At 35.9% G+C, this 27145-nt stretch overlaps 1 long non-coding RNA gene across 1 annotated transcript; it reads right to left on the reverse strand.

The window, feature by feature from the left end:
* Positions 1 to 6996: 6996 nt before the first annotated feature.
* On the reverse strand, positions 6997 to 11341 carry LOC104221477 (uncharacterized). Its single transcript, XR_709738.2, has 2 exons — positions 10747 to 11341; positions 6997 to 7289 (listed from the first exon to the last, which is right to left on the reverse strand). It is a non-coding gene; the product is annotated as an uncharacterized lncRNA (long non-coding RNA).
* Between the last annotated feature and the right edge of the window lie 15804 nt (positions 11342 to 27145).

Below are 27145 nucleotides of genomic sequence, written 5' to 3' on the forward strand. Positions count from 1 at the left end.
TACTCTTATTAATTGGCTAAGTGAGATTGCAAACAAACTAACAACATATATTGAGTTATGTTTAACGACCTCCCAGTTCTACTTTAACACTCTAACCTATTTGAAATTGATAAACGAAATCGGTTGTTTATTAGGAAAATTGCTACTAATTGAACTCAAAATGACTATTAGTTTCTCGCAACAATCATCACATCATTTTGAAACAAAGAATCTATACTGAAACCTGATATCGAACCTGCATTGGAACTAATAAACTGACAGGAGAACTGGCATTCATAGCCAGACTCTTAATGTGACTGCATGAGAGTTTGTTTGGGATACATCTATCCCAGACCTAATACCGCAGATTTGTCAATTCAGTGGTCTAGGAAAAAATACATACAAGTGCTTGCCATGACTCTATGTTATACAGTCGTAACTAAGCCAAACAGCGTTATACTGAACTGAATGTATAATAAATCAAACATGCTGTTTATGTCATACTGTCATTACTATTGAACAGTGCTATCTAACAGTCCATCTCAAACAGAATGTATGCTATTTTATACAAAGTATTTGCAGTTTGCAGTAAAAATACAATCCCAACTAACATTCGACCTATTTTTTAACACCAATGTTATAACATGAACAGCTGTTCGTTTTCTTTATTTCTGCTTCAACTTCAAACTTTCAACAATACAAGGTTTCAGAGGTTGTGTACCTGGAAATATTTGACAATTGAAGAAAAAGGCAGTCAGCAGAGTACAATGACAACAAAATGCAGCAGCAATCACAGCACTATCAGTAGCAGCAGGGCAGAATAGCAGCAGGCAAAGCAATATAACAAGAAACAGGCTTGAGTGCAGAGATGCAGCTATGGCCAATAGAAAGCAATAGCCAAATAACAGCAACACCCAGTGGAGTAGAATCAGAACTCTAGACAGACCAAACCAGTAGTAAACCAATGAAAGCACTCGACTAACAGACACAACTGGAATTTCGAAGAATCAGAATTGATTTGAACAAGTTGAGCAACTGAAAACCAATAATAATAGGAGGAAAAAGTTTCTGATTGTTGGTTGTATAGCTTCTATCCCTTAACCTCTCTCTATCTGTGTTTGTGTTTTTCCTTTTCAGCTCTTAAGGTTCAATGTGTCCCCCCCCCTAATTCTGTATGTCCATCCCCTTATAAACCTCAAAAACTATCTCTTTTAACAGCCTGTTTTCAGAATATCCCAGTACCCCTCCCATGTGCCTTCCATTTTTAATTCCAACTTTAGCTAATTAAGTATTAAACCCCATCAACATTCCCTGGCAGACTTACTTTTAAAAGGTTTAACACTTTTTTAAACTTAAAACAAGGTATGGGCAGTAGAATATATCTAACAGCATATGCTGTCAAATTGTTTAAAACTTAAAAGCCTTCTTATGCAGAAAAACAGGTTGTGCACAAGGCACATGAGGTGCACCAATGCACATGCTGTGCACGAGTGCACATGCCTTCCAATTCAGAATTTAAACACAAACAATCCTTTTTACATTACTGATCAATTCAAACAAGCTATAAGTAAACAAAAACTGGTTCTTAATTGACTCAACAAATGCTTAGCAGAAGTAAATCGATTTGTTATTGTTCGGACAGTCGAAACTAATTGACGACACATGTCGACTCGACTATATTATCATTAACATACACAATCGAAGCCAGAATCAAACATTCAACAGTATCGACATGCGATTTGAATTGTACTGGCTAAGCAAAGTGGTGCTCGAGAAGCCAAATGATCAGTTCAATGTTGAGAATCAACTAATTGCACACCACTTACATACACATTATCAGGGCAAATAGAAGGACTCATTCAAACAAACAGAAGTTCAGGCGAAGTGGACAAACAGAAGTTGGTAAAATTAAAACAAATATGAACAGACTTTTGAAAACAAATCACACGGAATAAAACAAAAAATAAAGAAAAGAAAACAAGACTCACCTCAAACCGCAAAAGGTCAAAACCTTAACTCGGACTTGGTCAGGCCTTTCTTAAGGCTGGACGGACTTTAAACGAAGTGTTTCTCAGATGAGAAACACTTTGATTAAAGTCCATTAGACCTTAATCTCTTCGGTTGAACCAGTGACGAAAAAACACAAAACTTTCAAACTTAGATCTGGGATTCAGGCTTCCCTGATCAGATTCGGACCAAACCAAGTATGGTTTGGTCACGAAGGGGTCTGGGGAGTATCTGGTGTGAAGCTGGGGTTAAACCGTGTAGATCGAGTTTTGACTCGAATCTTCAAATGAAGATTCGAGAAGGTGGGGAGGGATTCAAACTACAGTGTTAATGGATTCATGTTCAGGAAGGCAAGGGGATTCTAGGGTGTTAAGGGGAAGGTCACCGGCATCCATGCCGCCGGCTTTCATGGCGAAAGTACGCAGGGGCGGCTAGGGTTTTAGGGCTGTTTGTTTGGGGACGAAGGTTGGGGTTCAGATAGGGGGGCAGGGTAGGATTATGGCTTTATATAGTTAATGGGTGGATTGATCTCGACCGTTAGATCAATCTAGATCTACGGTCTGGATCTGATAGCTTAAGTGGAACGATGTCGTTTCAAGGGTAAAGGGTTGGGGTCGGTCCGGGTGAGACGGGTCGGGTTTATTGGTGGGTTATGGGGAATTGATCTTGGCCGTTGATCAATTTGAGATCAACGGCCCAGATCAACCTGTACCAAAACGACGTCGTTTGGATTCTCTGGGCATCAGGTGGTGTTGGACCGGGCAGGCCTGGGTTTTGGGCTGTTTGTTTGGGCCAATTTTGTTAAAATTGGCCCAAGTCCGGAAGGGAAGGGGTCCTTTCTTTATTTTTTTTATTTCTTTTTTCTTATTTATTTTAAAACAAAACTAAGCCAAAAAATCAAATTAAAATTAAACACACACTCAATACAATTATTTGCACACACACTAAAATATTTCAAAACAGGTAAAGTCAAACAAAATAAAATCACGGACGAAGATGCCTATTCGTGATTTTCTATTTACGGTTCAAATTATGCAGGACACATATATTTTTGAATTTTATTTTAATAAAGTAAATAAATAAAAATGGGCCGAAGTCACAAATAAATCAACAAGGTGCCGCACAGAAATCCAAAAATTGTACAGCAGGGCCAATTATTATTTTTTATTTCTTTTTGGAGCGATTGTCGTGCGAAACAAAAATCACGTGCTCACAGTGACGCCTGGACGAACTCTTGGAGATGGGGCCTTTTAGCCGGTCTCCCAAACTCGATTTCTTTCCTAAACCAAGCAAGATATCCTGGCGAAACTTCACCCTTGGACCGATCACGTGCACATGTATTGGCTGTTAGGTATTGATATTCGCTCCAAATTTGTCGAACGGCTAATTCAGGAAACTGTCCGCTGGGGCCGATCTCGACTACTTGGCCACTAAGATCTTTATCTTTCGGAAATATTTGGCATCTCCCCAGCTGTCTCAAGACTCGATACGGGGCGTAAGGTTGAATACTACGGAGTCCCATCAAAAGGAAATGGGGTCCCGTGGCGGGCATATATATGATTTCATTCGTAGGTAACCATCCAAATGTCCATTCTACTTGGCCTGCAGTAATAGAACGGAGGCGGGCTATCCATTCCGTGACCCCCTCTAGTAAGCTGATTCCATCAATCCTTGTGGAAAATTCCTCTATGCATGTATTCTATGTCGACCCATAACTCATAAATTGAGGACGACGACATAGGTGTTCGATCATCCACATCTGCAGCAACACATTGCACCCGTCAAAGAAATTTCCCCCGGCTTTACAAGCTGTGAGAGCGCGGAAGATTTCAGCTACTATCATGGGTACGAGGGTGTTGTTGGCCTGAGTGAGTAAAGTGCTGACAACCCCGGACACTCGTATGTCAATGTTCCCGTCTTTTCTAGGAAACACCAGGAGTCCCAGAAAGGCTATCATGAACGCAAAACACCTATGTTCTTCCCACTTAAGGCGGTTTTCTTTGCTACAGATTTTGTTTTCCGGCTTGTTGAACCCCTTTATGTGTCCATACCTGTTGTATATAAACCGCAAAGTACAAAAACCAGCTGCCAAGTCTGGATTGTGGACCCCCTACTTATTTTCAGAGAGTCTAGGAACCTGTGTACGGCTATGGCCCTTGGAGCGATCAGGTACTGGTGTCTCAAAGGAATTTTGGGGCTCCCGATGTACCCGGCTATTTCTTCCAATGTTGGGGTAAGTTCAAAATCCGAGAAGCGAAATACGTTGTGAGCCGGGTCCCAGAATGCGACCAAGGCCTTTATGATATCCCCTCTAGGATTAATCTTCAGCAACCCAGGGAGGCCTCCCAGGTATAGATTGATTGTGTCGCGTCCTGACTCGCCCAAGTCATCCCACCACATGTGCAACTCCAAAGGGATCTTGTTCACAATTGTTACGTGTGAAGTCTGACTTGTGCTCATTCTGCACATTTATTAGGGTGATTAAGCAAAATAAAATTTTTCTGACTCAACCAGTTGGCTATATATATATTTTCGAGATTTAAAGGAAGATCCGGTTCCGAACACGGCCTTCCAGCACTTTGGAAATGAAGATTTTAAGGTTGTGAGGGTCAACCGACCAAAACTCTAAAGGATGATCAAAAGTGGCTGTTTATGCAAAGTTAGCCTTCCGGCGTCCCTTTCGGGAACATTCGGCTATTCTTGAAAAAAAAATGGCATCACCCGACTTATTTATGTTGATAATCAAAAATTGACATTTTTGACTATTTTTGCAAAAGGGGAGGTTGAACCAGATGAGGGTTGCCTACGTATCTCACACCCTGTGAGAATTAAACCGACGTAGTTCGGGCCGATAAAACAAACTTCTTTTGAAAAAAAACTCCACTTTATTGGCAAATAAAACTATTTTTCTCTTTTTGGCTTTTCTTTCCATTTTCTCAAAAATTCGGCAGAGTTTCGACACCATTTTCAAAACAAGTGATTAACCCTCGTGCCTATATTTCTCTTTCCTCAAAATATTCACAAGCCAGCCAGCATGCCAGTCCGAAGAAAATAAATGCACAAGTAGAAGCAAGTAAGATGCATCAGGATGGTCATTTTCATTTTTTGGTACACCTGTCCTAGAAAGACTCAACCCCTGTGTTGAGCCTCCAAAGTCAAATGCACGTGATGCAAACAAACGTTCCTACTAGGGATCCGGCATGAAACTGAGTTATTCTAGGTTCATAACCTGGGTATTTGTTCTAGACTGTGTACCCGAGCGGACAACTCGAGTCGAGGAGGGGGCTACGTACCGGGAACCAAAAGGCCATCTGGCTTAGTAACTTGTCCGGCCTCTTTCTTATTTCATGTATTGACACTAACATAATAGGGAGTCTCGACCAGCAAGCACATCCCCGGAGGTAAGAAGAGAAAAGTTTTGGCACAGTTTATATACAGTTCAGATAATATCAAAGCGGTAAAAGCAGCATTTAGCACATTAGGCCCAAACATGTAAAAAACAGATAATAACTGAATATAACAATTTATCCAAGCTCGAATTTTGAACCCGGAACCAGAGATTCTGGGTCCTATAATCCCCAGCAGAGTCGCCAGAGCTGTCACACCTCCTTTTGGCCTGCGTCACCGCAAAGGATGCAGAGGGGAGTTTTTCCAATTAAAGGACAATCAAAATGGGATTATTATTAAAGAATCAGAGTCGCCACTTGGGAGATTTATGGTGTCCCAAGTAACCGGTTTTTATCCCGAACCGAGGAAAAGAATGACTTTGTTTAACAATCCCGAACCAGAAATCCGAGTAAGGAATTCTGTTAACCCGGGAGAAGGTGTTAGGCATTCCCGAGTTCCGTAGTTCTAGTACGGTCGCTCAACTGTTATATTCGGCTTATTTATCTTTTTAACAATTAAGAACTTATATACAAATTTTAACTTTGAACCGCTTTTATCAATTTTATTATTATTGTTATTATTTTACGGAGAATTGCAACGTTGTGGAAATGCATCTCGAACCACATCACAACCAGTGTACACGTGGTCATCGACACATTTTGACTCTGTCGAGATTTGGATTTGGGTTGCATAAATGCACACCCGAGTTTAGGAAGGTAAGATTAATTAAGGCGCATCCTAAAGAGTCTATCGTATCGTTATTTTTGGGAAGAGGCCGTGAAAATTCACTAGACGGCCAACTCCAAAGTCCATCCGGTTATTGGGTCCTTTTATTGAGGGCCCCGCAATTTGTGATTTACTGTGGCGAGGAACACCTCCTTTATTTTAAGGACAATCCTAAAGTGACTGCATTTTCTATTTTTAGTTTGTCTCTAAAATAAAAGAAGAAAAATCCTAGTTAATTACATGCTTGAAAAGGCCATCACTTACTTATCGGATTAAAGCAAAATGCAACCAGAAAATTGCAATCAAACTTGCGTAAAAGGAGATTATTTCATACCCTATTCTATAAGCCAATACTACTGAAATTGAAATTATAAATAAAGACGGAATTGACAAACAATATATTTTCAAAAAAAACTAATCATCCTATAACTAATTTAAACCCACCTTGTTAGATGAAATGAACCGATGGAACTAATTGTTTTCAAATACTTGAAACTAAACCAACTTTAATTACTAATGATTACGAAAGTTTGCTTAAGCTTGATCATTAATTAAAATAATCTATGGGATTAGTGTTCTTAGACTTACTATATTGAATCACGCTTCAAATATATTAAGCCTACGGATTATACGAAATTACTAACCAATTATATTTGCCTAATACTTATGGATCTTTATTACTAACAAGATTCAAAAAATCACAAACTTCAAGTTACTTCTATACCTATATTCGCGAGTTCAAAGCTAGATTTTACCAACCAATTAAATCGATTCACCACATTAACTAATTACCAATTTAGAGTTGGATGTGATTCCGAAGTTACATTATTTTAAACATATGAATTAACAAAACTGAAACTGATAACTATGCAATTCCTACGGAAATACGGCCAATAGTTCAACAATCTAACAATTCTGCTCAAATTAAACAGGCATACTGTATTGACATATATTCACGTCATTTTAAGGATCTTAGGTCTGTAATCTAACGTTATGCCCTATCTAGCTGCTAATCAACGATCTTATAAGAATAGTCTTAATACAACATGCCTCTACCCTTCATATAACTGGAAACACATAACTAATATCTAACTAAAATACAATTATTCTATAATTAAATACAGAAATCTTCTGTCCATTTTATTTCAATCTTTAATAATCAAACGTCGAGGTGATTCAAAGTAATGTACCTGATAATAGAATAGAAGAAGAAGGTGAAGATTAGTAGATCAGTAGCAAACAACAGCAACAGCAACAATAACCAACAGGCAACTTAAAACTAATGGAACAAAATCCGGCAAATAGCAGTCCAGAAAATCAATGGAGAAAAACCCAGAAAGAGCAATGAAACAGTAACAGATGTCCAATAGCACACTTCGGGAAATTACTACTTGATCAACAACAATGCCAAACAATTATTGGTATTGACAACACGAGAAGAAGGAGGAGAGAGTCAGCAGCAACAGTAGTAGCAAACAGAAATGGTAACCAACAGTGCAGCCACAAATAGCCAGCAACTATATACTTCCCCAAGTATAGAGCAGAAGTAAAAGGAAGACAGTTCTGGCTAATCTCAGATCCTAAACCAGCCAAATAATGAAAATAGCTATAGAATTCAGAATTTTCCAGCTTTTAGAATTCAACTTTTTTTTCAGTTGAGTATTCAAGTTTTTTTTCCTCCTCTTTAGTTCTGAATTTTTTTTTCTTTTTTCCAAATTCAGTCCTCAATCTCCTTTTTATACAAATCTGCCCCCCCCCCCCCTTTCAAATATACTGCCCGACCCCTTTTCCTTATTCAAATCAGAATTTTCCACTAAAAATCTGATTTTTTTTGCTTTAAATCCCACTAAGGAAGTTTTTCCTTATTTTCAGCCCCATTCCCTTTTGTTCCCCATTAGTGTATTAATTAATGCCCCACTAACAAAGCACTAACACTAAAATATAAACCTAACTGTTTCATTCCTAAACCAACCCTGAAAACCCCTTAATATTACTACCTCCTAATACAACTATTCAACTGTATTAAAATCTTAAATCTGAAATCTGTTTAACTAACAATTAACCAAAACTGATTTGATTACAGCTATAACCAATTCAGCTAGTACTTTAAGGCAGAAAATACATCAAATATAAAGATTCCAGGGATTCAGAACAATGCTCATAATCAAAACAGAATCTGAATTAATCGGATAACTAACAAATTGAAAACTATAAACAACAGAATGTCGAATGATTCAAACTATACGAACGACCTAATCAACGAAGCTTAATTAACCGATTATATATTACAATTGACACTGAACAAATCAGCAACAAAGCAATAGGCAATCAGTGTTATTGACAGAATCATACACTAACAGGAAACTAATTAATCGACGTAACTTATTAATCGATTACACAATTTATAACACATAATAATTACAACAAACATAAACAAATGACAGAATCAGACCAAATAAAAGGTCCACTGAAGATGAACAGAATCAATTGACAAAAAGAATTTTAAAACAATAAAACTAAACTAACAAATAAACAGATACATAGATAAAAAAACATGAACACAGACAAATGAAAGAAGAAAAATACCTCAGAATACCAGAACTATACGGACACAGGCTCGAAACTCGGACTCAGACACTTTGAGGTCGAACAGACCTTAGTCGAAGTGTTCTCAACTGAGAACACTTCGATTAAGGTCGATTAGACCCCAAATCCTCACTTAATTTGGATGGATTCCATGATTTGGAATTTCTAGGGTTCCTGGTTTTCGATTTAAGGTTCGAACATTTCTAGACAGATTTGAACGGAACCAAAGTCATTTATGGTATGAGGGAGGTCTAGGGGTTGCCTGGTATGAATTTGGGATTGGTTGGTGTAGGTTTCCGTTTGGCTCGAATCTTCAAATGAAGATTCGAGAAGATGGGGGAAGATTCGAACCAAACGAGTAACATATTTGGAATGGGGGTGGTCAGATGATCTTATGGTATTAAGGTGGTGGCCGGCGGCGTTATTGCCGTCGGGTTTCAGGCGAAGGGGAGCTAGGGCGGCTAGGGTTTGAGGGGGCTTCGTCTCTGAGACGATGATGAACAGGGCAATGGGGGGTGTTTGGTTTGGGGCGTGGGGTGAGAATTGGGGCTTATATACAAAGGGGAGGGATGGATCCTGGCCGTTGGATCAGGTGAGATTGATGGCCAGGATCTCTTCACTTAAGGGAACGGTGTCGTTTTGTTTAAACAGAGGGGTTTGGGTCGGTCTCAGACGGGAGTGAGTCGGGTCATGAGGGAAGGCCTGGGAGCCGTTAGATCAAAAGCAATGAACGGTCCCGATTAAATACAATCACATGGCGTCGTTTGGTTTAATAAAAGAACTGAACTAGACGATTAGATCTATTTGATCAATGATCCAGATGGAAAATGCCAATACAGCGTCGTTTGGTTGTCTTTTGAGATTAACTGGACGGGCACCATCAAAACGACGTAGCTCTTGCCCTAGACTACGTCGTTTGATGATCTTTTGGGTTGACAGACCTGGGCCGGGTGGGCGTGTGACTTTTGGGCCTGAACTCTCTTTTTAAAACTGGCCCAGTCCGAATTTACTTCATTTTTTTGAACTCTTTTCCTTTTCCTTCTTTAATTTAATTTAAAAATAATTCCTAATTAAATTGTAAAATCAAAAATAAAACTACACAAATATTAATTAACAACTTACAACAATTAACACGCAGATTAAAATCTTAAAATAAAATCACAGAATGACAACAAATAGAATAAAACGCATATTTTTATGATTTTCCTTTTAGAGCCAATTAATGGTTTAATTAATTCTTAAATGCATAATTAAATCCTAGATATGCAGCATGTATTTTTTTGTATTTTTTAATTAACTACAACAAAGTAAATATTTAAGGACAAAAACACAAACAATTATCCAAAAATTGCACGCAAATCCTAAAAATTGCTCACCAAGAGAATTTTGTTTTATTTTTTTGATTTCTTTTGGAGTAGTTTTTCGTGAAGCAAAAATCACGTGCTCACAATGATGATTATGTAAAAACTATATCATTGTAAGGATAAAATGCTAAACATCACACTCCGCACATGAAATCCATTTAATCTAAATTAACGAATCGAGGAACTAGATCTTGATATTTTGACGGCCAACACCATGGACTAAAACAGAGATATTCAAATCCTTTCAAATAGCAAAATAACTTCAAGTTTTTAGGTTCTATTCTAGCATCTCTAATAGTAGAAGATCAATTATGTGCCGATTTTAACACATAATCAAGAAAATCTGACAACGAACACTAATTCGAAGTTCGAACTCAAATAGGTGAAATTTTGGCTTATCTTAGGAATCCTGAAAGATGACAAGCATAACCAATTCAAACCATACTATAGAGGCACAAACAAATCTTTATCAACAAGCGAATTAGGACAATCTCGAGCGACGAATCAGTTAAAATTCAAGCAAGAAGACTAATCGAACACACCACATATTCGTGTGTGACTCGACGCAATCAATATTTCCAAGAAAACATATTCAAACCCATAAGCACTTAAACATAAAAGTGAAACATAATCCAAGTAACAGAAGAAAAATTAAATCTAATAAAAATCGAATGAAATAGGGAAGATAGAAATGAACCTGTTAAACTGAAATTCTTTTAATCAATAGTGAAAAAAAATTCAACAAACATACACTCCTTCGATCCCAAAAATCAGACGAGAAACAACGTCAAAATTGAACAATGGAGCCCCGACCAAGACCACGAACTGACCTCGGACGGCTGCTTCAACCCGAACCCAAAATGACCTCAATCAAACTCCATTTCTGAAAAGACGCGATTGAAATCGAGAAGAAGAAACATGTTTTCTTGTTTGGATTTGAGAACAAACGGAATTAAAAGGAAACTGAAAATTTTATATGATTTGGGGAAGTAGGGGCAGCTGGTTTTGTTCTTTAGATTATGAGGAGTGTGAGCAGCTACGACTGCTTGTTGTTGGGGTGGAGTTTTTCTTGGGTTTGTGGCTGGTGAGAGGCGGAATGATAGGGTGGTCGAGGTCTAGCGGCTATGGTGGCGTGGCTGGAGATAAGCTGGCCGACGGCGGCAGTGAGGTGAAGAAGATGATACAATCACTGGTGTTCTTCAGTGTGTTTGGTTCTAAGGTCTTGGAGATTAGAGGTAGGGGCGCCGATCTGCTTCCTCTCTCTCTTTTTTACCCTAAGTGAAAAAGAGGATAAATTAAAGGGGAAAATATCTTAGGTCTTAGGGTTAGGTTAGTGGGCCAATTGGGCCAAAAAGATTGGACTTGGTGAATTAGGTTATAAATTTTGCTTTTAATTCTATAATTCTTGCGATTTGGCTAGAAATATTAATTTCTTTTCTAAAATAATACCATAAAAATCTAAAATTAATACTAATTAACTAAAACAACTATATTATGTCATGAAACTATTTTTGATATTTTCAAGGATTATACTAAAAATAAAAATAGGTTAAAAATAATATTTTTCTAAAAATACCTAATACCTTAATTAAATAGAGAAAATAAAACTATGTTTTGTATTTTTCAATTTTGTGATAAAAATAAAGTCAAAGAATCAAAACTAGTTAAAATAACGATATTAGACCTAAACTAAATATTTAAACGCTAAAAATAATAAAATTTCGGGAAGAGTCAAATTACATATCTACATTTAAATTTACAATTGTGAAAATTATAGAGATAGTAGAATATTAGTAAAATGCTGTTAAATATTTTTGAAGGTTCTAACATGAAAATAGTGTTAATTTAGACCGAAGGAGTACTTTATGCTGGTTATTTTCTGCAATAGCCACAATGATCTTTTCATTCTATTAGAAAAAAAGAATTTTTTTATACTCTTCTAAATCTTACTAGAGGAGGGATGGCCCAACACTTAATTACAAAAATAATTTTCTTAACAACTTGTTGTTGTTACTTGTATTGTATCGTATTGTTTGCTTTGGCTATTACTTAAATTTTTTTGTATCGTATCGTTAAAATCATCGTTACGTAACGACGAAATATGTCACTTTATGTAACGATCGATCTGGTGTAGTTGCGTTGTTATCTTATCTTTTTCTCTCATCTTACCCTTCGTTATTATTAAATAATTTTATTTTATCATTTACCCTACCTTTTTATATAATAAATTTACCCTATACCATAATTTTTCTTTATAATATTATAATTTTTTTCTTCATATTGTTGGTGCGTGGTATTATGAAACAACGTCAAACGATACAATCTATCCGAACATTGTATTCATGAAATGATACAGTACAATACAATGCAATGCAATGCAATACAATACATTATGAAACGATGTGTAACAATCATCCAAACAAGCTGTAATTGTATTACTACAGTAGCTTTATAAAGATCACTCGTGTTAATTTAAATAATATATTTAAAGATGAAAAATTTTATATGCATCTTTATTTTATTTCAATAAAAATATTGCATATCCGAGCTAACTATCTGATTTTAAACTACTTCTGTTGCAATTAAACATCAACTTTTAAGACTTGATAATCTGATTTTGAAGGTATTGAAAATGCTGCTGCTAATTAATAAAGTGCAAAATAAATATGAAAATGGAGCCCACTTTTCGGAAATTTGTTCATATTTCCAGAGGATACACACAAAATTACAAGTGATGTGGTTTATTCGTCCAAAATAGTAAAATCACTTGTTTTTTCACTTTTTATTTAAATTTTCAACCCTTTATTCTGTATTTGTTTCTATTTGTCTTTATCTTTATTATAAATTTCTGGTCTAATTTAGACATTATAGATAAATTTGTGGTTTTATTTTGTTATTAAACTTTTTTTTAAGACTTGAAAACGTGAATGACACATTCTTATATATTCTCATTTCTAAGGTATTTGGCTTTATTTCTCTCATTTATTATAAGCTATGTGGATTGTATCATTCCGTGTAGTTAAATGATCTTTCTTTTAGAGTATCTTTTTCTATAATTTTATGTAAATCTGATATAATTGTAGGTTATCCAGTGTCGTGATTTTTACTGTTTCCTATTCTATCTCTTCTTCTAAACAGTATTATTATTTTAAATGTAAAAGTTACGTGATTTATAAATAATGTAAAGGTTTATCAATACAGTTATCCTCACATTCTTCATTTATCGAAAACTTATATTTTTATTTTTAGATTTGTTTCTCTGAATGTAAAGTTATGAAAAAAGTGCTTCAATATTTTTAATTGAAAAAATCTCATTCCATGTGTTTCATTCAATTAAATATATTCCTTTTCTTAAAAATTTTAAACTTATTTCAAATATTAATAAATCCTTTTTATAGATATATTATAATGTTCAAGAACCATGAAATATTCGACCTTTGAAGAGAGATTGTTAATTTTTTCAATTAAATTAAAAATGAGCAGCAAATGTGATGGTTCAACATATTAACCAAATGGATTTATTGATTTTTTATAAATACTAACAAAGAGCGCCTAACGACGATTAACTTTTTTCTCAATGAGCCGTTTAAACTATTTGTGTTCAAGTGCAATTCAATTAAATCAACTACAACAATACTTCTAAATTTGATTTCGATATTTAAGATTATTGATAGTTGATTTTATTTTTCACCAATATATTTTTATTACATCTGGAAAGTAGTCCTCCCCACCAAAAATGTTGATTTTTTTTTTCATGACCTTGATTAATGTGAAAATATAATTTTTTAAATTTTTTTCTTTCTTTGTATTTTCACGACTTTTGGAAATTAAAAAGTTTTCTTAAGATTTTTTAAATGAAACAGTTTGACAGCTTTTTTTCTTTTTAACTTTTGTCATGTGGGAATTATTTGTTAGCTCAACGGTACTTTATAATTTAAAAAATATTTAGATATTAGCAATTTAATTTACTTTTGTCGGTTTTTCAATTCAAAAGTCATGAGTTACGTTAATAAGAAGTTAACCTACTTTTAATTTGCTAATAAGAAGTTAATATACTTTTAACCAAGATAATGGACATAATCCTGTCCAAATATTCCAGTTAAATAACTTCTAATAATTATGTAATTATAAAGTCTCATATTTAGTTTTAGGGAATAGCGTTTGTATTTAATCAAGAAAGCTTTAGATTATTCAAATTAATAATGGTGGACTGAAAAGTTAATGGTCCCCACATTTTCCATTTTAGGGAATATGCAACATCTCATTTCCTCTTTTCCGAGTTAGGCACGTGTGGTCATAGTCAGTACAAAATGCGGCTCAATGAAAAGACAGTAATATCCCTATAAAAGCCAACCGTCAACGAATATTTTAGGTAATAAACTGAAATACCGACCGGAAGCTCCTCTATTCTCCCTTATTAATAGTAATAAAATAAAGTAATATTACATCGAAGCTCGATTATGAGTCATTCACCAATCAGTAACCATATCATTCCTTCATTCCGTCCGCTCCTTACCTTTGGGATGAGTCAATTATTTGGTACACTCGTTACGGCGATGTATTTGCATCTATATTCGTTTTTTGGGTCACGTTTTAATTTGTGTATGTTTTGCAAAAAAAAACTGCAAGCGTATTCATTTTTTTGCGTAATTTCAGCATACGAGGCTGAAATAGCAAAGACAATCACACAAAACTTCAGTATTCTAGTAGACGGGCCTGAAGTAGCAAGTGTGCTGAACCAAGTGCGCCGAAATTTTTGTTTATAATTGCTGAACTTAAGCAAAGTAACTGAAGTTTTGTTCTCTATTTGCTGAAGTTTTTGTTTGTAATTGCTGAACTTAAGCAAAGTAGCTGAAATTTTGTTCTCTATTTGCTGAAGTTTTTTTATTGTAATTGTTGAACTTAAGCATAGTAGTTGAAGTTTGTAATCCATTTGCTGAAGTTTTTGTTTGTAATTGCACTAAATAAGCTAAAGTTTTTTTGTCCCGGATACATTAGCTTTGTCATTAAGTTTTTTCAAAAACTTCAGCACTAAATAAGCTAAAGTTTTTTTGTCCTGAATAAGCTTTTTCAAAAACTTCAGCAGAAGATGCTCAAGTTATTTAGTTCATTTGTAAAAACTTCAGCACTAAATAAGCTGAAGTTTTTTTGTCCTGGATTCATTAGTTTTGTAATAAAGCTTTTTCAAAAACTTTAGCAAAAGATGCTGAAGTTATTTAGTTCATCTGTAAAAACTTCCGCACTATATAAGCTGAAGTTTTTGAAAAAGCTTTCTAACATACTAGATAAATAATCAGATTGTCAACAGTATCTAAATAATAAATTTTGGAAACAATAAACGTGAAAAGAACAGAATTATTATGAAAAGAATCACTAAATGTGACCTTAAACTTCCCGTACGTGGAAATATTCACAAACTATTGTCTACTAACTTACGTAATTATTTATAATTTACTTTTAAATAATCTGATAAACATACTTATGGCAATTATCCCATTGAACTGAAGTTTCATAGCAACACCAGAAGAAGAAGAAGAAGAAGAAGAAGAAGAAGAAGAAGAAGAAGAAGAAGAAGAAGAAGAAGAAGAAGAAGAAGAAGAAGAAGAAGAAGAAGAAGAAGAAGAAGAAGGAGGAGGAGGAGGAGGAGGAGGAGAAATGGGGATGAAGTTGTTTAAAAAGTGGGTACAAGTTAAAATTTAAAAAAAAAATGGGAATAGGTTAAATGGAAGCGACCAAATAGGGCACCCCGTGCAATTTTTACCGTTACAACGTATAGATAATTCGGAATCTTTACATAAATAGCCAATCAAATTTACTGTTTAATATTTTCAGCCAATATATATAGATTTATACAATAATTATATATAATTAAATACATACTATACATAAATTATACATATATATTATACGTCCGTCGACTATTTCAAATTTAAGTGACTAGGCAAACGGCTATTTCAGTTAATTCTTAGGATGAATTACGAGCAGGCTATATGGGTTGGCCTACACCCTGCAGCATCAAAAAGTGAGCCCATGAATGTTGTTGTGCCCAACATACAATAGATCGTTGCATCACAATTTCGCAGACAATGACACCAGGTAGCCACTCTAATAAGTTACTATTTACTAATTAGCCAGTGCATCTTGAATTATCAGTTTTCCAGTTTAATTTTTCGAAATAAAAGTACTTTGAGTTGTCCTGAAGTTAAAAAATTTAAATCAAAATTCTAGAACACAATACGTATGGGCTAGTTGATGATAGGCTATAATTACGTATTTTAGTCGATTATTACACTCTAATTTACTGCACTTTAGTTGAGTTTGCGCTTTAATCGCTAGTGTTTTGCACTAATTGTGTGTTTTATGCCTTGTAGGTGTGATTCCGAGCTATATAGATGTTATGTAATGAATTTAAGTGGTTTGAGCTTTGAAGTCTGAGTAATAGCTCAAGGAATTAAGCCGGGATCGCGTTCGGGGATCAACGGATGATAAAACAACAAAACGAAAACTCGAAGAGGCATATAGCGCACTGTCTAATAAAATAGACATAACGTTTTACTCAAAACTCCATTTGAGCTTCACAATATATGGTTGGAAAGCTAACTCACAGGGATACAACTTTCATGTTTTACGTATTTTCAAATTCCAAACGTAACAGGGTCAAACACCGCGACCGCGGCAGAACCGCGGATAACTGAAGAATCTGAGAGGGTGTTTGACCGCGGTTCCGGCGCGACCGCGGTGGAACCGCGGCAGGATGCGTAAATTTCAGGGACCAAAGTGCTAAACACGGGATTTTAAGCCCTAAACCCTATATTAAACCAAGGAAGCCAACCAAGAATTGGAGAGGACATATTTTTTACATAGATTTGACCTAAGGAGGCAGAGACACAATAGGAGCAAGGCTTGGGAATTCTTCCACGAGTTTTTTCCTTACTCTTCCTATTTTTCATTGTTAGTTATGACTTTTAGTATTATAGTTTTACATACTATTATGAATAGCTAAGTTGTTATCTAGAGTTTTGATAGATCCTTTTGTAGGATAAATTCTTGTTATGTTTTTATATAATTGAGCCGCAGTATAATCTCTATTTGTTCAACTACGTTCTTATTGTAGTTAATTGAAGAGCTCTCAATTAGATGTGCCTATTTAGTGTGCATAACTTGGGTGAGAGTGCATATTTAGGTAATTGTTGAACAACACCACTCCAATAGTATAGGAGGGATCAATAACCGAGGGTTTAAAGGCGGGATTAGGGATAACGAAGCCTTGGGTGCGATCTGAAGTGAGCTGTATCAAAAGTCAGCTAGCATAGCTCGGGAGAGTGCGTCTAGTAAATTGTCGTGATTACTCTGGAGAGATTTACGGTAATAAGAGTGCTCATGATCAGTAGAGAATACTTAGGCGAAATTATAGAAGACATAGCGGGAAGGATTCCGACAAATGGGGAAATCATAACTCTAGACCTCCTTAATCTTGTCTCTAACTCTTAGTATCTTTAGTTGTTAATTTATTATTTTAATTTGTTAATCAATTAGTTAAACACAAGAATCTAAATATCTATAAGTTAGGAACTGTTCAAGCTTGTCTTCTTGGTGATAGCGAACAGCTGTAGCTAAGCCTTAGTTCTCTGTGGGATTAGACTCCGGACTTGTAAACCGGATTATATTTGCAACGACCGCATTGTCCTTTTTATAAGTCATAGTTGGGCGTGATCAAATTTCGGCGCCGTTGCCGGGGAACTAATGGTGTAGCTGTAGGTGTACATATTGCTAGGTTTCAAGTTTGAACTTTTATTTTTATTTTTTGTATTTGATTTTTTTTGTTTTACTTGTTAATTTAAAAAAAACATGGCATCATTGAATTATGAAATTTTTGATGTTGGTAATTCTACTTTTAATCCTCCTTACGAATATTGTGATGAAAACTACCCTTGGCAAAATTATCAAAATATTCCCGAGAGCGAGTTATGTGCACCAACTCAATCTTATGTGTGGAATGTGTGTGATATGTGTGGTGGTCAAGATGGTCACTTTCATGGTTGTGCTTATATTTCTTATCTTCCCCCAACCCCTTATTATGATGATTCTACGTTTTCTTGTGAGGATAACAGGAACAAAGAACCTATGGAAGCTGACCTAAAGAAGATCGAAGATATGTTAAAGTGCATTATAGAACAACAAAGTAAAATACAGTTGCGGGTATAAAGGCAAGATGAAACTATTCGCAATTTAGAGGCTCAAGTGAGTCAACTAGTTGAAGCTTTTAATGCTCAATATGTCAATATTATGGATAGTAGCCAGGAGCAATTTGCATTAGAGACGGAAATTGAGGTGCCAATGGAGGGATCCAAAGTAGAACCCCAACACTCTAACCATCTAGATTTTGAGGATGCCGATGTCGTAGAGGAGATACTAGAGTCAACCAAGGATATTGAGGATACATATTTAGTTGACTCTATTGTCATTAGTGTTGAGAATGTAGACTGTCCCAATGTTCATGTAGTTGAGCGCATTGGTCCTCACTCCAAGCATTTTTCCACATTGTGTTTAGATGATGATATGAAAATAGAGTCGTCCGAGCCACTTGAGGAGTCAAGGAATGAGGAACAAAGTGCCTACATTCTGGAATTCTTCTTTCCAGAAAGTCGGGATTACACACCTCATCTAAAGGCCAAGAAGTACAGAATACTACATTATTTTATTGGGCCAGTCAGATTCGTTCCACCGCCCCATGACCATAATCATAAGCTTGAATCAAAACTTGGGGTTCAATTCATAAACTCGAGGTGGAGGCAAAAAGTGATCCGCGTCGTGCCGCGACGTTAAATCAAGCGCTTGTTGGGAGACAACCTAACTTTATTGTTTTTTTTTTATTTTTTATTTTTTTAATTGTATTATTTTTGTAGTGTCAATTTTTTATTTTCTAGGAGCATGGAAAGCAAAGGTATTGGAAGGATGCAACAGCAAACCAAATGGTTGAAACTAAGTGTGAGGTACCCGCACAAAGGACCAAACTTGAGAGAAGTCTGAGTACCCCATGAGCTGTTAATGTTTCGGCCTTTGGCCTACCAGACAGTCTCTTTTACCCTTTTTATTAGTTATGGTGTGCATTGGGGACAATGCACAATTTTAAGTGTGGGGTGAGAAGATTGTCTGGGTGACTTTCTATGTTATTTTAGTTGTGTTAGTTTAATTGAAAACAATTTTTTTAAATAGAAAAGATTAGACTTTTCCCGACGATGGATCTATTAGACAATTTTCTTGAGGGATTTAAGTCTAAAGAAAAAGTACAAAAAGATTTTCTTTTGTTAGGTAGTGTAATAATTACCCCTTGGTTTTTCTTTAAACCACGGTTCTTTTCCAAGGGTTTTATTTGAACCGGGGTTAGTTAGTTTTTTTGAGGAGTAGGAGCCATTGTGTTGTGTTTTGAAGTGAAGCAATATCTCTTGACTTTGTTATGCCTTGAGAATAGTGAGTACTTTGGTTGTGACGCTTAGACTCAGTTTTTGACTCTTGTAGAAGTACCTTAAATTGTATGATCTTAACTTTGCTTAACTGCTTTGACTAGAGTGTCTTGATGATCCAATCTTGAGTGAGTCATGTGCCATGTGTGTGTAAGGATTTGTTATATTATGTGCATTGCATTTGATACCTAGAACTTGCCCCGTGTGTTTGCAAAGCGAAATAGTAGTTTTATTTAGTCTAGGAAGTGATATAGGCATATCTTTGTTGAGCCAGATATGTATATTCTACCCACCTAATTGTTATGTATTGCAGTTAACCCCTTTGAGCCTATAATCTTATTTCTTTGGCAACCACATTACAAGCCTTACCCATTTGTTTGAATTAACCATCTATTTGAACCATTGTAACCTCTTATGAGCACTTGAATTGTTTATGAACTTTGTAAAAGTTAAAGTGTGGGGTGGTTGGTTTGGCTTTTGAGTGGAACTAATGAAATAAGGAGAAATAGTGCATTGATTTGAAAAGCAAGAGCCACTTGAATTGAAAAGAAAAGAATGAAAAAAAAATAATATAGTTGTATTGTTGTGAAAAAAAAAATTATTCTTTGATAGGGGTGACTCTTGATATAATTGTGCTTAAATAATTTGGGAGTTGATGTATATTGATGTGAAGGTGGAGTTTGGCTTGACATAAGTATGGGGTTTGAATGTTAAAGTATATGTATTAAAGTGCTAAGGGAGTTGTAGTCACTCTTATATCTAAATGTATCCTACCTGTCCCGTAGCCTACATTACAACCAAATAAAGTCCTAATTGATCCTAGATTGAATGAGCTCGATTAGTGGAGTAGTACACTACGGGCAAGCTTATGGTGCATCTTTTGTGGCATATGAATGTTATTTCTGAGAGTGAGTGAATTCTTTCTATCTTGAGTTCCTAAGTGTTCTTAAATTTTATTGTGTGGAACTACTCTCTTTTGTTGTGTGAGGGCACTTGATTCATGAAGGAAAGGTAATGTCAGTGACCTCTATGTTAGAGTAAGTAGGTGAATTGTGAATAATGCGTGGTACTTATGAGTCAAATCTTGAGGTGAAAATGTTACGCTTTTGTGCTTAGTCTATTTTAAATACTCTTAGTGTGATGAGTTAGGAGAATTGTTTAAAAAGGCCGTGTCTAAAAAAAGTGTAGTTTGATTGATCGAGGACGAGCAATGGTTTAAGTGTAGGGTGTTTATGATAGGCTATAATTACGTATTTTAGTCAATTATTACACTCTAATTTACTGCACTTTAGTTGAGTTTGCGCTTTAATCGCTAGTGTTTTGCACTAATTGTGTGTTTTATGCCTTGTAGGTATGATTCCGAGCTATATAGATGTTATGTAATGAATTTAAGTGGTTTGGAGCTTTGAAGTCTGAGTAATAGCTCAAGAAATTAAGCCGGGATCGCGTTCGGGGATCAACAGATGATAAAACAACAAAACGAAAACTCGAAGAGGCATATTGATCACTATCTAGTAAAATAGACATAACGTTTTACTCAGAACTCCATTTGAGCTCCACAATATATGGTTGGAAAGATAACTCATAGGAATTCAACTTTCATGTTTTACGTTTTTCCAAATTCCAAACGGAACAGGGTCAAACACCGCGACCGCGGCAGAACCGCGGACAACTGAAGAATCTGAGAGGGTGTTTGGCCGCGGTTCCGGCGCGACCGCGGTAGAACCGCGGCAGGATGCGTAAATTTCAGGGACCAAAGTGCAAAACATGGGATTTAAGCCCTAAACCCTATATTAAACCAAGGAAAGCCAACCAAGAATTGGAGAGGACATATTTTTGACATAGATTTGACCTAAGGAGGCAGAGACACAATAGGAGCAAGGCTTGGGAATTCTTCCACGAGTTTTTTCCTTCCTCTTCCTATTTTTCATTGTTAGTTATGACTTTTAGTATTGTAGTTTTACATACTATTATGAATAGCTAAGTTGTTATCTAGAGTTTTGATAGAACCTTTTGTAGGATAAATTCTTGTTATGTTTTTATATAATTGAGCCGTAGTATAATCTCTATTTGTTCAACTACCTTCTTATTGTAGTTAATTGAAGAGCTCTCAATTAGTTGTGCCTATTTAGTGTGCATAACTTGGGAGAGAGTGCATATTTAGGTAATTGTTGAACAACACCACTCCCAGAGTATATGAGGGATCAATAACCGAGGGTTTAAAGGCGGGATTAGGGATAACGAAGCCTTGGGTGCGATCTGAAGTGAGCTGTATCAAAAGCCAGCTAGCGTAGCTCGGGAGAGTGCGTCTAGTAAATTGTCGTGATTACTCGGGAGAGATTTACGGTAATAAGAGTGCTCATGATCAGTAGAGAATACTTAGGCGAAATTATAGAAGACATAGCGGGAAGGATTCCGACAATTGGGGAAATCATAACTCTAGACCTCCTTAATCTTGTCTCTAACTCTTAGTATCTTTAGTTGTTAATTTATTATTTTAATTTGTTAATCAATTAGTTAAACACAAGAATCTAAATATCTATAAGTTAGGAACTGTTCAAGCTTGTCTTCTTGGTGATAGTGAACAGTTGTAGCTAAGCCTTAGTTCTCTGTGGGATTAGACTCCGGACTTATAAACCGGATTATATTTGCAACGACCACATTATCCTTTCTATAAGTCATAGTTGGGCGTGATCACTAATCTCTAAATAACATCCTTATGTTTGTGCGCCTACCCTGCAATTTCTCAAATCAAATTATATTCTCTCAGCAGTGTTTGCCTAAAATGGGCGTCATTATTAGTGTGGATATTTTACTCCAAAGGAACAATTTAGTAAAATCGCTTGCAAAAGAATGAGTTTCCATGTTTGTTTTTTTTCTCTCCTATGAAATTAGTAAGTTATACTAAGCTAAAAATCAGTCAAATGTACAAAAAAAGTTAGTGTTCTAGGTAACAATCCAAATAGGAAAGTTTTCAGGCCATGAAACCTCATTCGCAAGTGAAATGGCAAACTTAACTAGCTTATGGCTATAAGCAGTAGCGAAGTGGAGAATTTCATTATATAAGGGTGTTCATAATTTAATATACATATATAAAAAGTAGTAATTTTTAATTTATAAACACAATATAATTTTTCGATGAAGATGAAGGGTGTTCCATTGACCATCCCTCATAGTATGTTCTACAAAGCACTATACTTTTTCTTTACGTGCATAACTATGACATCGTCCAGGTATTCACTACAATTGATGAAATAGTAGTGAATTCTTTTAGCAGTTACAACACTTAATATTTCAGCTTATTCTTAATCCTTAAAGACCATAAATGGTTCAATAGTTCTTTAGAAAATAAATGAAAGCTACTCCCTGGATTGTTAATCAAGCCGTGTATTTGGCAGCATTAATATCCTTAAGTTATTTTGGTTGTCATGAATTGGAAGTTTCAGAAATCACATGCATCTTGCTACTTCTTTTTTTGGAGTTTAAACTCATATTTCAGAATAGTTGGCTTCCACTCTCTCTCTATTTAAATTGCAAAGTTGTCTACCTAACTTAAAGATTCAATTCGCAAAACTAATTATAAGATTGTGATTCTACTTAATTAATTTAGCTGCATCGCATAACAGATATAATAAGGGGGAAATAAAAACTACTCGTTCATATTCTCACTCAAGTAATACGACAAGACCAGAAAATAAATTATAGCACGTCACAATCAATTACTAGCAAATGCACACACCTAATCATGCATTTAATTTGTTTTTCAGTAAGTAATCATTGGTATAATTGTACGTAATCCTTAGAATAAAATTAATATTTTTGTTAGTACTATTATATTCGTAAATGAAATTATATAGCCGTGTCCCAGCTACTATAGAAAAATATGGTATGTGCGTACAGTTGGATGATGACAATGGATAATAACCCCACAAGGCATAACTACCGGCTTTAATGGCCATCAATAGTACCAGAATTGAATTAATCAATAATTTTAGCCGACAAAAATAAATCTCTAAATGAATAAGTCTCGTGTTTTTCATCTAGAAACTAAACATATTTTTTGATACAATCTAGGGACATTATAATCACTTAATCGAGAATCTTTTGCTACAATTTTGTTCAACTTCATTTATCTATATAAGTCAAAAGTCATGACGTTAATCATGTCTCTTGCTAGACTCATAATAAATATATGATAACTATGAAGTTCGACGATTTTTTGAAAATCAAATTCAAACAATTACTTTCAAATCTCACCCAATCCGTCTCCCAAAATCAAAGAAAAAACTACTCATTTTATAATCCAAACAGTAATATCTACTAATAATCGTTAGGTATGCGGACAAAGTACAACAATATTAGTAGCTGGAAAAAAGAAGAAGCTACACATAAGGTGCAGAGGTAATCTTAAATTGTGTGAGATCTTGTGAAAAAAGCCGTATGAATTTGATCCAAAGTTGAGAATTGTTTACCCTTAAAATCGGATAACAATTAAATTTGTAAGTGATTTTAAAGATATGCGGATTGATTTAATACAAAACGATAAATTGGGTTAGAATGAACAAATAAAGATGAACACAAGGAGGATGATTCTGGCATTTGTGTAACGTTCACCCTCGATCCGGGCTCACAGTGGCCAATATTGATGAACAAGAAAAAGAACTTTCAACAACAGTGAAAATGATAGTATATTGCCTTGGAATGCGTGTTACAATGTCCCTAATGAATTATCAGACCCCCATTTATATAGTAGGGGAGTCCTATTCTAGGTACAACTCCATAAAAGGTAAAAAAAATCTTTTGTTTAACTCATTGCCGGTTCTTCATTGATACGTACCGAGATCCACGCAGCAATATTCGACCGGTCGCGGATATTACGGCTTTCTGTTGATCGTGCTTGATTGTCCGACAATGTTCTCCGAAGTCTTTCAGGGTTAGGACTGATCCCAGATCATGACCTCGATTTAATTCTCGAGGATGGACGTCATGCCCCCGGACTCTGACTCGATGAGACCCTTGCCTCGATTTCGGTCCCTTATCATCATGTATCGAGCTTGGCTTTTCTCATTGGAGACCGGGATATACCATGAGACCGGCTTTACCTGTATACAGATAGTCCCCTTGCTTCTCGGAGAGTAAGTTGACGAGAAACGACATGAGCTCCCCGATTTCTTCTTCCACACGCCGTGATGGAATCGACAAAAAAGCCCGAAACGTGTCGTCAGTCATGTCATAATGGCCTTAAATGCGTGTTAGCTGTCGGTTAGTTGTCCCTGTAGACACCTGATTTTTGACCCTCCCCGAGAATTTTCACATTTTTAGCGTGAATATGTGAAATTGGGTCTAATATAGCTATTTTGACTATTTTTACTTTATTTCGTCGCAAAAGGGAAAAAATTACAAAAAATATATACAAAAATTTTAGTTTATGTATTTCTCATAAACTTGAAAAAAATACAAAAATTGTACTTTATTTTTGTACTTTATATAATTTCGAAATTACCAAAAAATATAATGCTATTAATGTTTTGTAGTCATTTCAATTTTGAAAAAATATAAAAAATATTACTTTATATTTTATTTTTATATAAAAACGAAAATTACAAAAAAATAGTTTTATTAATATTTTGTAGTTATTTTAATCTTGAAAAAATATTTAAAAAGATCTAGTTTGTTTTAAATATTAGTCTTATTTTTGTAGTTATTTTGCTTACGTAATCAGTTGAACAACGTCGTGTTCTTAATCGGGTCCGGGCAAAAGAATAATATTCGGGTTCAAACTACCCGGTGTTAGGCTTAATTTTCGGACCTAGCCCATAATAATCCGAGTCCACCACACATGGGGGACACGCGTGAGGAACACGGACGTAACACGACACATGGGGAACCCCATCACGCGTGGGGGACACAAGCCTTGAACCCCACCACGCGTGGGGCTCATTTTTCTTGGCAAAGCTACACAAATACACGGACTGGACAGATTTTGAAGGAGGAGATTTTTAAAAGAAAAAACACTGTTCACGTTCTTCTTCCTAAAGAAGAACAAGGAAAAACCTACAAAAAACCCAACGGGGATTTTGGAAAAATGGGGAACGGATACTGTTGATCTTCTTCTTCCTAAAGAAGAAGAAGGAAAACCCTAGCGGACTGTCCAAAAAACCACCCTCGACACCGTCCAAACACCACCCCGTCTCCTCCCAACTCCGTCACCATCTTGTCCGAACGCCACCACCCAAACACCACGTCCAAACACCTACCCAAACCACCAGTCCCACTCCCTCAAGTCCCAAAACGCCATAACCATTGTCCTCCCCCTCCTCGTCGCCCAACTCCCCCATCATCTGCCTCACTAGCTGAACCCTACAAAAACCACCATCGCACCCCCAGCAACGAACCAAAAACTACCAGCCCACGACCACTTCTTCTCCTTCGTCGTAACCAAAACCAGTCCGACGTTTTCTCCATTAAATCTGACCATCACTGCTGTTTTGCCATCACCACTGCCCAAACGACCCCTCGTAGTCTTTGTAACCAGTAGCCGTGTCGTCACCCTTCCAAACGACCCTCCATAGCCTCCTCCTTCCTCACATCTAAACGACCCCTTCTGCTGCAGCTTCACGCACCAGTTGCTACGTCGGAAAAAATACAGGAGCTGTTGGCTGCGTCGCTGCGTTGCCGAGCAGCTGTCGCCGCACTTCTTCGCCAACGACCCCTTTCGCTTCATATTCAAGTACCAGTTGCTGCGTCAATAAGAAAAAAAACAGCAGCAACCAACCCCTCGGGTCGTTGACAGTCTTGGTCCGATCTTTCTGTTTTCCGTTGAGGTCGTTTTTGTTCGTCGAGGTCCGGTGCATCGAGGTTGTTCGTTGAGGTCGATGTTGAGGCTCGGTCCATGGATCTATGTGTTTCTGTTTGTTCAGGTTAGTAAACCTCAATGTACTAGATAAAGAAACTTTACGTTAAATGTTCGAAGATGCAATATAGAAATTGGTATGATAATTTTCTGCTTATGTTTTCATCGTATGCATTTTTGCTCATTTTGCGTTATGTGATTCTTGTTTATTCGATGTCATTTAATTAAGTTGGACTAGTTGTTCTATGACACAAGTTTGACGTTAATCTGTTCGTCCTTTCCTTTGCTTAGGTCATTCGGACAAAATTATTATTAGTACATGCTGTTACTACTCCCGAAACACTCATTCGCTAAACTCCTTTTATTAACTTCTAACAAGTTATGGGATTTTAGTTGTAAAGAGGCTGTAAGTTTTAGTATTATTAAAGGCATAAAAATGGCATCCTTTTAAAAATAAAAAAAAATTAAAAAATAAAATAAAAACGAGACAAGCTTCGCCAAAATAAAAAATGTACAAATTGCGGAGCCCTCACAAAAATATATGTATTAAATACTTAGATTTCGGGACAGGCCGTTTAGCAAATTTCACGGCCCTACCCAAAATAATGATACGCTAGTCGCTTTAGGCGCGTATTTAATAATGTTATCTCCCTAAACTCGGGTGCACATTTATGTGACCCAAATCCAAATCTCAACGAAGTTGAAATGTGTCTCTAAAATTGCGGGTACATTGATTGTAACGTGGTTCGAGATGCATGTCCACGACGTTGCAAATTCCT

Source organism: Nicotiana sylvestris, chromosome 3, assembly GCF_000393655.2.
Source record: "Nicotiana sylvestris chromosome 3, ASM39365v2, whole genome shotgun sequence".
Taxonomy (NCBI): domain Eukaryota; kingdom Viridiplantae; phylum Streptophyta; class Magnoliopsida; order Solanales; family Solanaceae; genus Nicotiana; species Nicotiana sylvestris.